This window comes from Microtus pennsylvanicus, chromosome 1, assembly GCF_037038515.1.
Source record: "Microtus pennsylvanicus isolate mMicPen1 chromosome 1, mMicPen1.hap1, whole genome shotgun sequence".
In the NCBI taxonomy this organism is placed as follows: domain Eukaryota; kingdom Metazoa; phylum Chordata; class Mammalia; order Rodentia; family Cricetidae; genus Microtus; species Microtus pennsylvanicus.
Window position 1 is genome coordinate 126,096,806 of NC_134579.1, and position 12,235 is coordinate 126,109,040.

The 12,235-nt window shown below is 51.5% G+C and overlaps 1 protein-coding gene across 2 annotated transcripts in view; it reads left to right on the top strand.

The window, feature by feature from the left end:
* The first annotated feature begins 5,184 nt into the window (after nt 1-5,184).
* Myo18b (myosin XVIIIB) overlaps nt 5,185-12,235 on the top strand; it is a 220,279-nt gene continuing 213,228 nt past the window's right edge. For both annotated transcript variants that reach the window (XM_075983418.1, XM_075983429.1), the window contains exon 1: nt 5,185-5,334. The gene's annotated coding sequence lies outside the window, so the exon portion shown is untranslated. The remainder of the gene's footprint in view (nt 5,335-12,235) is intronic.

The window sequence follows — 12,235 nt, forward strand, 5'->3', positions numbered from 1 at the left end:
GAGTCCCTTTTCTCGAGTGACTCGAGCTTGTGTTCAGTTGGCACAAACCCAGGCACCACAGGCCCTTGATGCAGTTAGTGCACAGAGTTAAGTTTGTGACAATTTGATGTAATGTGTTATGACAAGGTAGGACTCCCCCAAAGTCTGCCCCTTCCCCAGGCCTGGGATGGGAACTTCAAAGATCAGGTTCTGAACCTTGATACTGTGGACCTAAGAGACCAAGTGACTCATTGGGGGGACACCAGGTGTTGTGGGAAGTAAATCCACAATCCAGGGTCTCCAGACACTGCTGCAGGTCCCTTAGGTACAAAAGGGGGCAAAATCACTCCCAGCTGAAAGCCCCAGTTTACAAGAGGGTGGCTGTTGCCACGTTGAGGTTAAGACTGGGCCTGACTCGTGGGTGAGTGTTGAGGTCAGGTTTAGTGTCTGGAGCCTGGACTTCTCTGAGATGGTGTGAGCTCACATGGTTACAGCGGCCAAATCTTCAGGCCAAGAAATCAGCATGGGACCTGACTCTTAGAGTTCACACTGCCCTGAGCCAAAACTGAAGGAGCTGTGGCCATTAGATGGTGGGAGGGGACCTGCCCAGTATTTCCGACACAGGTCAAAGCCACAGGACACAGTGAAGCAGAAACAGTCAACTCCATGCCTCTCCTTCAGCACTGGGTGAGCTCATGGCTTTTACGTGCCTGTAGGTGCAAGGGAGAGTGAACAGAGCCGTGCTGCCAGGCCACAGTTTACCAGGGTCATCCATGGCCACCTGGGCACTGGGCAGAAGCAATGGTGTAGATAGTAGACATGCATACACCACCACCTTGTCAAAATTGTCATGGGTGACCTTGACCGCTGTCGTGGGCCAATCAGATCTTTCTCAGGAAGACCTATTGGCCCGGTGGCTCTGTCATCAGCTGTTCTCAGCTGTCATCTCCTTTGGGGAGACCTCAGCAGCAGAGTGCCCTTGCTCAGCGCCATGCCCAAGGAGGCCTCAGCCGCAGAGTGCCCTTGCTCAGCGCCATGCCCAAGGAGGCCTCAGCCGCAGAGTGCCCTTGCTCAGCGCCATGCCCAAGGAGGCCTCAGCCGCAGAGTGCCCTTGCTCAGCGCCATGCCCAAGGAGGCCTCAGCCGCAGAGTGCCCTTGCTCAGCGCCATGCCCTTCTGCAGGCTGGTTCACACTGGTACTCAGGAATGTAACAAAAACAGATCCAGAAAGTGCACTGGGGTTGGCCAAGGTGGTCCTGGGACCTCCCCGTGCCAACCCAGGATTCAGACACATGCTCCCTGTATCCTGTTCTCAGGGCTATGTCACAGGGAAAGCGGTTTGCAGCTCTAATACAGTACTGGATGGATCCCCTCAGAGATGGATGGAACTGCCGTCGGTGTGACGGGTCACTTCCCTCAAAGGATGGCAAGTGACAGGTGAAAATGGGTGGCAGGAAATGGGACTCAGACATTGAATGGTGAAGACACTCCACCAAATAACACGATGACCCTCTTTCCTGGTGACAGTGGCTTGTGGGACCCACGGAACCCAGCATGGCAGCTCCTGGGTGTTTCTTTTTTCCCTCCTCTCCTCCCACTTGGGGAAGGAAGACTGGAGTTGGGGGCGGGGTGCTTGGCGGATGCCACATCCCTGCTTACCAGCTCCAGTGTGATTTGTCAGTCTAGGGGTCACACATCCACCATCCACAGGCGTGTGTGGTCACTTGCTTTGGGTGGATTGTGGATGTTAACACAACCACACGGGATACTACCAGCCTGGAGCCCAGAGAATCACTTCTGCACCCAACCCACTGCTTACAGCCCACCTTCAGGCTAAGAGGGGAGCCAGAAACAGCCTGGGTGATTCATGTTTGAATACCATGGGGTCCTCACGGGCTTGGAAACACAACTTGTAAAGATGCCCACCGCAGTTCATGCCACACACTGGGACCCTTGGGTGCCCACAACCCCATGTTTGTTATCTAAATGGTCATTCTCACAGAAGGCCCCCTATGTGCCAGTGAACCTGTGAGAATTATGGATGCCAGGGGGTACACTGGCTTGTTTTTATGTCAACTTGACACAAGCTAGAGTTAGCTGGAAAGAGGGTAACTCAATTGAGATGACGCCTCCTTAAGACCTGGCTGTAGGGCATTTTCTTAATTAGTGATTGATCAGGGACGACCCAGCCTATTGTGGGCAGGGCCACTCTGGGTTGGTGGTCCTGGGTTCTGTAAGAAAGCAGGCTGAGCAAGCCTTAGAATCAAACCAGTAAGCAGTACCCTTCCATGGCCTCTGCACCAGCTCCTGCCGCCAGGTTCCTGCCCTGTTTGAGTTCCTGTCCTGACTTCCTTCAGTGATGAACAGTGATGTGGAAGTGTAAGCCAAATAAACCCTTTTCTCTCCAACTTGCTTTGGTCACGGTGTTCATCACAGCAACAGAAACTTTAAGTCAAGTTGATAGCAGCATAGGGGGGCATTGCTGTGTCAGTCCTGACCATGTTGGTTTTGAGAGGACTGTGTGAGGACTTTGGGACTGGATTAGAAAAGCCATTGAGTGCTGAGAGCTCAGTGGGCTGTTTGTGGGAGCTTGGATGAGGGGAATGCTGAGAGCAGGACAGACGATGGAGGCCTGGCTCCTGAGGTGTCAGAGGGAAGCAAAGACTCTACCAGGCCATTTTCTGGGACAGTGGCTGCTGGTCAGATGGGGCTGAAGGATCAGCTGCCATAAAGAAGAGATCAGTATTATTGAAATGAAGTCTTCTGGGACACAGAAGCTGGGGTCCAGAGGCACCCAAGGCTGTATGTATCTCATGCTGGCAGCTGAGCTTGGTAGTGCAAGAGTCACCCAGTGGTGCTGGCTTTGAAGGCCTGCAGGGGTCATGGAGAGAAGCTGAGGCCTGGCACTGTGTGGCAGGGCTGGAGTCCCTGAAGAGAGCCCAGGAGAGGCCAGGGGTGAAAGTGCAGCCCAGTTGCAGCAGAGACCCCAGCATTTTGGAGACACCAGTACCATGGGATGGCCACCAAGAACAGTAGCAGTGGAGGAGTGGAGCCAGCCTGGGCCTGGAAGACAAGCTGTGTGCTGCAGAGGGCAGAGCTGGAGAAGTGTCCGAGTCCTTTGGAGGAGCACCGATGACCGTGAGTGAACCGCAGACTTCAGACACTGAATTATTTACTCAGTTGGAGTTTGGTTTTGCTTTGTTCGGATGGGTACTATGCTCTGGTTCTCCCCTCTTGAAGCAGAAAGTGTTTGTTTTTGATTTGACAGGAGCCCACAGATGAGAGACTTTGAACTTTAAAAAGAGACTTTGGATTTTTAAAAAGACTGGATGTTTTTTAAATACTGAACTTTTAATGTTTGAATTTATAAAGACTGGGACTTTTAAAGTTACTTACGTTTTATATTGTGATATTAACATAACATCCTGGGAATAAGTGAGAAAGAAGGTTCTAATTGAAAAGTGATGTGTTTTTGTGCCAAGCTGACAGGGGCCAGTTGTCCTGGCTAGTTTTTTATGTTGACTTGACACAAGCTAGAGCTATCTCAACTGAGACAATGCCTCCATAAGATCCAGACATAGGGCATTTTCTTAATCAGTGGGTGAGGGCCCAGCCCATTGTGGGAGGTGCTATCCCTGGCTTGTGGTCCTGGGTTCTATAAGAAAGCAGGCTGAGCAACCATGGGGAACAAGCCAGTAAGTAGCTCCCCTCCATGGCCTCTGCATCAGCTCCTGCCTCCAGGTTCCTCCTGTCCTGTTTGAGTTTCTGTCTTGACTTCTTCAGTGATGGACTTCATAATATGAAAATTTATGCCAAATAAGCCTTTTCCTCCCCATGTTGCTTTTGGTCATGGTGTTCCACCACAGTAGTAACCCTAACTAAGCAGGGGAAAGCGCTCTTTGTGAGGTTACTGCCTCACTGAGATGGAATGAAGAGGGTGGTAACTGGTGCCCTGCAAGCACTGGGACCCAGGTTTGATCCCCGTCACCCAAGTAAAAAGCCTGGCATGGCAGTTAGTGCTTAGAATCCTGAGTCGGGGGCCCAGTGGCCAAGCAGCCCAGGAAATATGCGGGTTCCAGGCCAGTAAGAGACCTTGTCTCAAAGACAACATGGGCAGAATCTAAAGAATAGCACCCCAAAGTTAACCTGTGCTCTTGACACACAACAGCATGTACTCACGCAGGCAAGTGCACCTGCAGGCATGTGAACACGCTCACATGCACACACACACACTCTGTCTCTCTCATACATGCAGAGTGGAAATGTGCTTAGGAGAAGCAGCCTGTATGTTTGAATGATTAGAGTTCTGCATTTGAGTTCTGACCGGATCCCTCGGAACTGTGTGTGGGGACCTGTGCCCTGCGGATGTACTGAAGGCTCAACCTGCTCGTCTGCTCTGGGGCTGACACCCAGGGCCATAAGCAGGCTAAGCGCTGGCTCTACACTGTGCTCTGCCCAGCCCGGGACAAAGCCTTTTGGGCAGAGGCTGGGTTACGAATGTATTTAGGATTGCTTCTGGAGTAAATGCTATCTGGGTTCAAGTATTGGCTTCCAGTGCCTTGGACAAGCTGGTTAACCTAAAAAAATTACATGTCTTTATTTCTCTGTGTGTGCACACTAGGAACATGGGTGGAGGTCAGAGGAAAATCCGCAGAAGCCCTGGGGATTGAACTCAGATTATGGGTGTGGCAGCACGCCCTTTTTCCTCACCGAGCCATTTCACTAGCTCCAAGTGCCTCAATTTCTACCTGTAGAATGGAGACGAGAGAGCCCCTCCACAGCGGGGCTGTTGGGAAACAGAGTGAATTAGAGCAGAAAACTCTCGCTATGGGAGGTGCTGCCTACATTAGCTTGTTTACTGCTTCATGTCACAAAGAGCCACCGCAGTGGTTCCGGCAACTTTTACTCCGCCTAGTAGGATAGAGGGCTACTTGTTTTCCTCCCTGACGCTCGCTCGAGGCCTCTGCTCTTTCCCAAGACAGAAGCTGCAGCTTGGGTGTGTGTGACCTGCTGGGGACAAGATGAAGGCTGAGAATATGCTCGTCCAGAGCGGTCCCCTCCCTGCTCCCTGCCTCCATATATGTCCATGCTGTCCACAGCTGGTTCAATGGCCACCACCCCGGCTGTGTCTCCTGGCCAGACCTGGGGCTCACGGGCTAATTTTGGAAATGACTGGGGCCCAGCTGCTATCTCACTGGCTGGGGGAGGAGGCACAGCGAGGGATGTGAGAGTCTGAAGCAGGCGCTCCTGACGCCGTTCCCTGCCCTGTCCGGCTCTCCACACTTGCTGGGGTCCCTTTGTGACCATCCAGGAGACTTTTGGGACAGGAGTGGTTCCAGAAACTCGAGGCCACCAGGTACTGTCGGGCTGGGCGTTATGCTGGCACCCTGCAAGCTGGAAGAAAGTCCCAATGTTCAGAGGCCTGTGTGAGTGTGTGAGGCCTTGGGACATGTGGTCTATTTTAGGCCTTCCTGAAGGCAAGTGCTTCTCAGGCCTTACCCTTTTCTGTGGACTGTGGTGTTTGCTCCAACAACGAACCATTTGGTGTAAGGATTTCATCCTAGGCCACGGAGACACTGTTTAAGCTTCCAAGTTTTGTATCTGTTTGCCAAGCATTAAAAAAGGATTTATTTTTACATTTATTATTTATTTGGAGGTATTGTGCCAGCACACACGTGTGGAGGTCAGACAACAGCTTTGGGTGGTGGTCTCTCTCCTTCTACCATGTGGGTCCCTGGGAGAGAACTCAAGTCGTCAGGCTTGGCAGCGAGCTCCTGCTGAGCCATCTCTCTAGACCACTGCCAACCTTTGCTTTAAAAGTTATTGAGTTCTGAGTTAACCTCTACTGTGGAATCTGAGAGGGCAGATCCCAGGTGTGTGTGCACGTGCACACGCGCACATGTGTGCATGTATGTATATGGTGTATGTTTATGTGTTTATAGATGTATATGTATATGTCTGTGTGTATGTGAGTGTGATATGTATGTGTGTATATGTATGTTTATGTATGTGTGTTATATACATACGTGTGTTTGTGTGTGGTGTGGTATGTTCATGTATGTGTGGTATCTATGTCTATGTGTCTTCATGTAGTATGTGTGTGTGGTATGTATATGCATATACATATGTTTGTGTGTGGTATGTATGTATATGTGTATGCTGCATGTATATGTGTATGTTGTAATATGTATATGTATATATGTTGTGTGTATGTGTATATATGTGTATATATGTGTTGTGTGTATGTATTATGTATGTGTTTATGTATAGTATGTATGTGTGGTATGTATATACATATGTGTCTCTGTGTGTTTAATCTCATTGATTTCAGCTTTACTGGTTTTCTGTCTTTGTCCAGAGGGCCTAGCTTTCCCCTCCTGTGTGTTCAGCACTGATAAACATGAGTCTGAGCTTCCATGGGATTTTCTTTCAAATGAAGCCTATGTGTGTAGTGAGACAGGGGCTGGTGGCCCAAGGCTGGAAGATTCAGTGTTCCATGTTGCTTTCTAATGAAAGTGTTTGCTATAACACACTGATCCACACTTCCCTTGGGCCCTGGGGAGGTGGAAACTTCTTATAATACTTTGCCCGAACTCAGAGGCCTCAAAGTTGCAGGTCTCAGGCAACTGCCTCCCTAGACAGGCAGGGAAGAGCCCAGGCCTTCCCAGAATGGCCCCGCATTCAGGACTGGGGGCTCTAGACTGTTAATTGACTTTTTGACCCTCCTAGCAGACTGTTTCTCTCAGGGCACCTGTTCCTGCAGCTGACTTCTTGCCTCTTTAAGCTGCCTCCTTCTGAACCTGGGTAGCAGGTGGAGCATCAGGAGAGGGATGTGTTCTGGGGAACATGGGAAGCCAGAGATAAGGAAGAAGGGAGAGGAGAGCGAAGAGGGGAGGGAGAGAAGGAGAAACAGGAGGAGGGGGAGGAAGAGCAGCGGTAACTGCAGGAGGGAGGAAGAAGGAAGGATGAGGGGGAGGGGAGGAAAGAATGGGAGCCAGAGAAGGAAGGCAGAAGAGGGTGGCAGGCCTGGCCCTCTTTTGAGGGACCTTTTGGTGACAATCAGGTATTTGGTTCTTCCTGCACATGGGCTTGGTCACCTTGAGTCACAGGGCCTTGTGCTGCTAACCCTGTGACCTTGGCCATGACCTTCCCAGTGGAGATTTTGTTTTTTCTTCTAACTCCTGGCCTCTCCACTAGGACTTAGCTACCAGTGGGGCCTGCCCCACCTTGGACATTGGTGTCTCCTTCACACTGGCCTGGGAAGGGCCCTAGAATGCATGGTCCAGGTTTATCTCAGATTCCATGAGCAGTATTTGGGATCAACCAGAGACTGAAGTTCTGGCAGGTGCCCACCCAGATCATATTTCATAGCCTTCTCTTTGATGTGTGGTGTGCTTGTGTGGTGTACACGGGTGCAGTGTGCATGTGTGTGGTATGTGTGTGGTGTGCATGTGTGTGGTATGTGTGCGGGGTGCATGTGTGTGGTATGTGTGTGGGGTGCATGTGTGTGGTATGTGTGTGGGGTGCATGTGTGTGGTACGTGTTTGGTGTGCATGTATGTGGTGTGCATGTGTGTGGTACGTGTGTGGTGTGCATGTGTGTGGTACGTGTGTGGTGTGCATGTGTGTGGTACGTGTGTGGTGTGCATGTGTGTGGTACGTGTGTGGTGTGCATGTGTGTGGTACGTGTGTGGTGTGCATGTGTGTGGTACGTGTGTGGTGTGCATGTGTGTGGTACGTGTGTGGTGTGCATGTGTGTGGTACGTGTGTGGTGTGCATGTGTGTGGTACGTGTGTGGTGTGCATGTGTGTGGTACGTGTGTGGTGTGCATGTGTGTGGTACGTGTGTGATGTGCATGTGTGTGGTACGTGTGTGGTGTGCATGTGTGTGGTATGTGTGTGGTGTGCATGTGTGTGGTATGTGTGTGGTGTGTGTTGTGGTGTGCATGTGTTTGGTGTGTGTGTGGTGTGCATGTGTGTGGTATGTGTGTGGTGTGTGTTGTGGTGTGCATGTGTGTGGTATGTGTGGTGTGCATGTGTGTGGTGTGCGTTTGTGGTGTGCATGTGTGTGGTTTGTGTGTGGTGTGCATGTGTATGGTGTGCATGTGTGTGGTATGTGTGTGGTGTGCATGTGTGTGGTGTGCATGTGTGTGGTATGTGTGTGGTGTGCATGTGTGTGGTATGTGTGTGGTGTGTGTTGTGGTGTGCATTTGTGTGGTATGTGTGTGGTGTGCGTGTGTGGGTTGCATGTGTGTGGTTTGTGTGTAGTGTGCATGTGTGGTGTGAGTTGTGGTGTGCATGTGTGTGGTATGTGTGTGGTGTGCATGTGTGTGGTGTGCATGTGTGTGGTGTGCATGTGTGTGGCATGTGTGTAGTGTGCATGTGTGTGGTATGTGTGTGGTGTGCGTGTGTGGTGTGCATGTGTGTGGTACGTGTGTGGTGTGCATGTGTGTAGTGTGCATGTGTTTGGTATGTGTGTGGTGTGCATGTGTGTGGCATGTGTGTAGTGTGCATGTGTGGTATGTGTGTGGGGTGCATGTGTGTGGTGTGCATGTGTGTGGCATGTGTGTAGTGTGCATGTGTTTGGTATGTGTGTGGTGTGCGTGTGTGGTGTGCGTGTGTGGTGTAGTGTGGTCCTGCTCACCACAGTCCTCATCTGTCATAAGTACAGAAGACACACAGTTGTCACAAAGTTCTGAGGAGCCAGTGTGTGGTGTACCCTTCTGTGCCACTTAGAGATGAGACCCGCGTCCCCACTCTGGGAAGACCCCCACAACTCTACCTAAAGGTTGCATCTCTACACGGCCACTAGGAGGGAAGGAACAGTCCTCCTTGATGCCTGCTGTCTTTGGAAGATGAGTACATTTTCATAGGGTCTGTGCTAAGTTGGTGGCCCATTACTCAGATGTACTGGAAGCAACCAGGGCATTTGAAAACCAGAGAGGACAGTTTGGGACAAACAGAGTCTGTGGGTTCTGTCCACTTCTCCCTGTGTGCTAAGGCACAGGAGAGGCAACTTGCCTATGGGCACACAGCACTGCAGTGATAGGACTGGGCTTGTGCCTGTCTGTCCTTTGTGATGGCATTTAGACAGTCCTGCTAGAAACCCTGCCTACTGTTTCCTCCCCCAAACCTCCCACCTCATCCTTGTCATCCAAGACTGGAAAGAAAATGCAATCCCAGATTTTTTTTTAATTGTGTATGTGTGTCTTTGCGTATCTGACAGCAGAGGCCAGAGATCTGCTGGGCATACATGTTTACCTGAACAGCTGGCCCTAAGTTGGGTAGGGACGTTGGGGCTCAGGGTCCTGGGAGTTTCTCTTCACCCATCAACCTGAGCTTGTTTTCAGCTGTTTTGGGGAAGCAGCTGGTGTTTGTGCTCGGGTTTCATATGGGCAGCTGGAAGAGCCACAGCATTGAGACACTGTTCCTTGGGATCAAACATTTCACTTGCCCTCAATAGTCCTGGGGCTCTGGCCTGAAGAATGAGCCCATTTCACAGCTCAGGAATGTAGGGCTTCAGAAACCCAAGGTCACACAGACAAATGAACCCAAGACTAGGTGCTTTTCTGGTAGACATCTGTGTGATCTGTTAAATGATTTGTATTAAATCCCATGACGTTTCACTGGGGTGGATAGAAGACGAAGGCCGTTCTGGGTCATCCTGCTGGATTGGATGGCTGTCGGGGAGAACTGTCAGTTTTACAGAGGAGGAACCAGCACCACAAACTCACAGGGTGGCCGACTCTCCCCCCTATTTTCCTGTCATCAGTGTGCAGCACACTTTCTCATTTCTTTTCCATGTCTCATCTATTTCCTGTTGAAACAAAAACACATCTGCCTCCGTTTCTGCTCCTGCTGTTCTTCCCATTATCCTGGCGCTGGATGGGTGCTGGCATCTGCAACTGTGCCCAGGCATCACTAGCATCCATGGGCATGCACAGTCACCATTTAGTGAGACACACTGGCACAGCCACCCATTCCTACACCCACAGCAGACATGACTAGTCAGTCTCAGAACACTGCTGTCTCAAATCACACACAGCCCAGGCAGTTGCCTAGCTAAGAGTCAGACTTCATTGGTCACCTCCCATTAAGTCATCAGGTCCACCTGCAAGGTCCAGCATGTCATTAAGGGCATGGTGACTGTTAAGGACATGTGACCTGCTGTATAATTTAGAGACAGAGGAGAGGAGGGGCTAACAGCTTAGTGGCTGATTGTGCTGTGTGGTTGGGACTTCTGTCACCTGAGAACTTTATGAGACATGGCTGATACAAACATACTTAGACCACAAGAGACCAGTGTTTTCGTCTGACAGATAGTGGAACAACAGCCCCCAAGAGTGTGGGCTCAGGTGAGGCCTGAGTTCTCCAGAGAAAGGAAGGATAGCCTTGATCCTGCCCACCTCATGTAGAGGGAGAAGCTCATACAGGGCACAGATACTTTCTTCTGAAGAATAGTGGGAGGTCAGATGAAGACGTGTGTGTGTGTGTGTGTGTGTGTGTGTGTGTGTGTGTGTGTGTGTGTGTATGAGTGACATTAGAGTGACACAGGCAGACACCAGAGGCCTGAAACTCTGTGCTGTGGTCAGACCTTTGGTTGCCCTTCTCCCGTGACCCTCCTTCCCCTGTAACCCTCCCTCCCTACCCTGTAACTCTCCCACCCTCTCCTGTGACCCTCCCTCCCCTGTGACCCTCCCTCCCTCCCCTGTGACCCTCCCTCCCTCCCTCCCCTGTGACCTTCACTTCCCTGTGACCCTCCCTCTGCTATGACCCTCCTTCCCCTGTGTCCCTCCCTCCCCTTTGACCCTCCCTCCCTCTCTCCCCTGTGACCCTCCCTCCCCTGTGACCCTCCTTCCTCTGTGACCCTCCCTCCCCTGTGACCCTCCCTCCCCTGTGAACCTCCCTCTTTCCCCTGTGACCCTTCCTCTCTCCCCTGTGACCCTCCCTCCCCTGTGACCTTCCCTCCTTTGTGTCCCTTCCTGCCCTGTGACCCTCCCTCCCTCTCCTGTGACTCTCCCTCCCTCTTCTGTGACCCTCTCTCTCTCTCTCTCTCTCTCCTCTGTGACCCTCCCTCCCCTCCCCTGTGACCCTCCCTTCCCATGACCCTCCCTTGCCCATGGCACTTTGTGAACCCCTCCTCCCTGACCTTCCCTTCCCTATGTGATATTCCATCCTTTGTGCCCTCCGTGAGGGCTCCTTCCTTTGTGACCCTCCCTCCCTCTTGACCTCCCTTCCTATGACCCTCCTTCACCTGTGACCCTTTCACCCAAGTGGCCTCCCTCCTGTGTGACCCCCTCCTTTGTGACACTCCTCTTCCTCTATGACAGTCTTTTTCCCTGCTCCTCCCCATGAGCACCTCCACTTCCCATGCTTCTTGCCTCTGTCTCAGCTGCTTTGCTCTCCCCCCTCCCCTCTCTTCTGCCCACATTCCCCCTCACCATCTGCCTTAGGGATTCTAGTACTGTGATAAACACCATAACCAAAAGCAGCTTGGAGGGAAAGGGCTTGTTCCATTTTATACTTCCAGGTCACAGTCTCCCCTGAGGGAAGTCAGGGCAGGAACTCAAGCTGGACAGGAACCTGGAGGCAGGAGCTGATGCAGGGGCCATGGAGGGTTGCTGCTTACTGGCTTGCTCAGCCTGCTTTCTTATAGAACCCAGGACCATCAGCCCAGGGATGGCCCCACCCACATGGAGGGAGGCGTGTTTTCCAGGAAGATTCTGTCCTCCTGCACTACCCAGAACAGCTTCCAGCACTTTCCTCACTCATCTTCTCTGTGCTTTTTAATGGCCTGGTGAGATAGGAGCTCACTACACAGCCCTGGCTAGTCTTGAACTCAAGACCCTCCTGCCTAGCTTCCCACACCTGGGATTCCTGATGTGTGTGTGCCACCACACCTGGCTCATTCCCTGTGCCTTTTCAGTTCTGAGTAAGACACACTGCTGTAGATATACCTAGCTGTGTCTGGCCACAGGCTCTCCTGCCTCTAATGAAAAAAGGGTTTTTATTCCTTTCTGTTATGGTTTGTCTCAAGGTCTGCACCATGAAAGAAGCACAGCCACCTCTTTTGGTTACTTAGCCAAGGTCAGAGTGAATGAGCCACAACTGTCACCTTTGTCACTTAGCCAGTAGACACAGGTGCTCCATCTGCTCCTCCCACGTCTCGGGCAGACATTAATCATCAACCAGAGGTCTCCTTTGTCCCTGAGTGTAGACACAGCTCAGAGTTCTTCCTATGTAACACTCTAAGTAGCTA